Source organism: Spinacia oleracea, chromosome 1 (assembly GCF_020520425.1).
Source record: "Spinacia oleracea cultivar Varoflay chromosome 1, BTI_SOV_V1, whole genome shotgun sequence".
NCBI lineage: Eukaryota > Viridiplantae > Streptophyta > Magnoliopsida > Caryophyllales > Amaranthaceae > Spinacia > Spinacia oleracea.
In genome coordinates this window covers 15,544,543-15,548,853 of record NC_079487.1, presented here as the reverse complement: position 1 = coordinate 15,548,853, position 4,311 = coordinate 15,544,543, and positions in this window count along the sequence as shown.

Here is a 4,311-nt window from a genome sequence, read left to right as displayed (position 1 = left end):
GCGACCATTTTGATTACTACAATCGAAAAGAATTTGCAATAAATAACCATTCATACAATTCAATAACTTTGAAATAAAAGCAAAACATGCAATCATTAAAGCTATTAAAAACATTTCATTCATGCAAAAAGCAAAAACATGGTCCTAAATGAATGAAATGATTCCAAGACCCCAAAAGTCCTAAATCCTTAAGCAGCTTTAGCATGTCTTTAGTAGTTTAAGATTTTAGGTAAGCAAAACCTATTGCTAGTAATCTCCAAATTACTCTTGGTTAATAAATTAATGCCATAATTTATCCCATTGCCACAACTTAATGCCATTGTTGTTTGAGTTGTAACCACAATCAACGTGCTCCTTTAGGACGTCTTACCACCTAAGTCAACTAAAATAGCACCTCGCTTTAGCGTAAACCTACTATCTTAGATCCCTAGATTTTTGTAAGTGTTGATTTGGAAGGCAATTTTTAAAACTCAATATTACTTGGACCTAGTTGTTTCTATGTTGGTTCGATTATTTAGTGAACTTAAAACTAATCGATTCATAGGAAACAACCTGTTCATGCAAAGCATACATACATTCATACATTCACGCATAATATATATATTAAATTTCATAAATAATTGGTGATCTAGTATGGCCCAAAACTTCTTGTCTTGAAGCATCCAATCTTCATCACCTCCTTTGTTAGCTTGGCATCGTCTTGAATCTTTGTTCAAATGCTAACTTAAAGTTCTAAACTAGAAATACTTGAAAATAATAAATTACATAAAAATTTCCATGGTACGCAGACCATATTTAAAACTTTACATTCAAAGATAGAACGGTGCGCAGACCGTATTTAACTATCCTAAATTGGCCATACTAGTCACTTGGAGTACCTGCATTGCATAAAATATATATTCTACGCATTCACCCATTCTTATGCTAAAACAAATGGCCCATGTTAATATGCAAGTATTTACGTGAATTAATTAAAATTCACGTTCACATAAAAGCGTCCTAAAAGATTAATCAATTTCCAAATTATTAATCCTTAGACTTTATTCTAATTAAAATTGAATTTAATTAAAATAATGCGACCTACGAAACAATTAAAATAATTATTTCATTTTAATTTCATTTAGTGGCTCCCACTCAAACCAATAATTATTTCGGATAATTAATTATGAAATATTAAATTAAAACTCGCGGCCCGGCCCAAGAAAATAAAATATTAAATTAAATATCCCGTTAGCCAAAATTAATGCAAATATACGAAGCCCAACTAATTAAACGATTCAAAAAAAAGTTCAATTAAACGGCCTAGGCTTGCACCCAGCCCGTCGTGCGAGAGGCCCAAGAGCACACGAGCACTGCCCGCGCGCCCCAGCCCATCGTGCGAGAGGCCCAGGAGCACAGGAGCACTGCTCGCGCACCCTGCCCCTTCACTCGCGCCCCATCGCTCGCGCGCACGCATCGCGTACCCGCAGCCTAGCTGCCCCTGCGCAGCGTGTGTGTTGTGCGTTGAGTGTGCTGGACGTCGCAAGCCTTGTGCTTGCTTCGTCGCAGCCCCGCAAGCAACATGCCTGCCTCGGCCTTGCCTAGCGCGCACGAGGCACGCAGCCTTGTGCTGCTGCCCGTGTCGCATGGCGCGGCGAGCACAATGGCCTCGTATGGCTCAACGAGCCATACTTCCATCATGCCCATGTTCGTGTTTTTGGTTCGTAAAATGGACCAACTTAATTAAAATTAAATTTAATTCACGAACTTGCATTAATTTTATTTTTCAAAAAAGGTTACGATTTAATTTTTGAAAAAACAACGATTTTTAACGATTTAATAAACTTTAACGACAATCCAATTTCGTAAAATTAATAAATCAAGGGCTAACAATATTCAAACTTTTAAGAACGATCGAATCAACTTTAAAGTTTGAACTTTTAATTAATAAAATCCGAAATTTTATATCGTTCATAAACAATTAAATTTCAGATTATTAATAATTTGGTTTAAGTGCGATTAAAATTAACGAAACCATTCAAAATTTTAATCCAATAATTTTTAAACTTAGCCACTGACCCATGAAATTATAACCCCTTCCCCAATTAATCGAATTATTAATCCAATATTAATTAAAATTCAATTAGGGTTGTAAATTTTACGAATTGGGGAAAGGAAAAATTAGGGTTTATACTTATCGGAAAAATCTGAAATGTTTACCATAGATCAAGCATTTACCCAGAAACATTGTGTCAAAATTTCAAGCGATTCCGAGTAGTTTAGGTTGACATTTTAATTGAATTACTGTCCCGACACATTTAATTTTTAATGAAAAATTAACAAAAACGCCCAAAAACTGATGCTTCGAGGCCTGTTTTCGCAATTCTATTCGCGTAAGTTGATCTTAGAAAATCGTTTTCCATCAGATTAGGGTTTTAAAAATCGAAAAAGCGAATATTTTTGATTTCGGAACTGCCAATTTCGCAATTAATCCAATAATTCGAAAAAATTCCGAAAAATCAACAAAAATTCCAAGAATTTCGACAATGCAAAAACAATAATAATCATGATAATTCATGCTTTGAATACATCAGGCTCATGATACCACTGTAGGGGAATACAGTTAAACATAATAACATGTGCGGAACAATCCCCAAAGCCAGGAAACATGTATAAAGCACAGATTAAGCAAACTTACATTCGAAGCGTGTTTTCCACAATAATCTGTCAACGAACACGAACAAAGAACTCCACTTGTCGTTCCTCTACTTGGTTCACCGACACGATCAGATCCGTCTTGATTATCGTAGCTTAGACAATTGATCAAGAGATTTGCTTTTGGGGTAAACACACTATGGAGGGAAAGAGAGAATTAGGGTTCTCTGTTTTCTCCTAGGGTTGTGTGTAATCTAAAATGTGATTGCAGTAAGTTGGAAATTACGTCATAAGGTTACAATTTACATAACCTTACTAACCGACCAAGCCCGGAGGCAAGGCCGGCTAGCAAGCCACGGGTGAGACAAGCACAGCGCGCTGGGCCATGGGCCTCGCTGCTGTGGCTGTGTCGCTGCATAGGCCCGCCACACACGCGCAGCTCCGCTCAGCCATGGGTCAGCGCTGCCGTGTTGCCTTGGCCCTTGCTTGCTCGCCTAGCGCGCGCCCATGGGCCTCGAGTGCTTCGTGCACTCGTCTCGTGGGCCGCCCTTCGTATTCGCGTTTAATATATTTCCGATATATTATTTATCGTTTCGTATACGACGAATCACCGTCGTACGATACGACTTATTCGTTTCGCCTAGCTTACGAATATTCGCGATACGATATACGATTCCGATGCAAGGTCGTATCGTTTAATACGCTTCCAACTTAAATCCCGAAAATCTATTAAATGAATTTCCAATTCATTTAATCCGGTGATTTGTTACGTGTCATTGGTGTGACCTTGTAGGTTCAGTCAAGAGTAAGTTGTGAGTTCAATATCCATTAGAACTCACTGATCGGAAGCATTGCTCCAGCTAGCTGTTCCGATCACTTGATCTCACTGAATTAATTGTTCGCAATTAATCTGAACCTTGGTATTAGACTTAATGCACCTTGGGTGAAGGACATATTTCCTTCATATGATGCGACGGTTGGTCAACGTCAAAGTAACCAGTTCTCAAACAAGTAATCTCAAATCACTCAGGTATTGAGGATTTAGTGTCTAATAATTTTAATGAAATTTACTTATGACAGATTTTTATCTCTTACAGTAAAGTTTCATAGGTCTGTCCGATACTAGTCTTCCCAAAGTAAGTATCTATGCAAATGATTATGACATTGCCATGTCCACATAGTTCAAGAAATAGAACTACTAGTCACCTTGCATTCTAGTCGTCTAACGTTTTCTATGCGTCCATCTTTATAGAAAACTCCGACCAGGGACCATTTTCAACTTTTGACATTCAAGTTCACTTGATAGACATTTCTTAGTCACAGGACTGGTCCTGACAGTCTATCTTGAATATATCGTCAAATTTGAAGGGACTCATCATTTAAGACTAAACCAAGATTAAATGGAATATGAAAATACATTTCATATATGATAAATGTTCAACCCTAATGTTTTACAACCATGGCCCTCAAACCCATCTTTAAAACAGTTCATGGAATTAAAAGCTATGCTTGATTTCCAGTGCCACAATGTGAGTGTTGTTTCTCACTTGTTGCATAGGTTTAGTTATCATGCTTTGCCAATCTTAATATCCTCTTCATCGAATAATATTCGAGATATGATGATAAGATCTTTTGATTTTGTTTATTATGTGATCTAGTCTTTCTTACTACAATAGT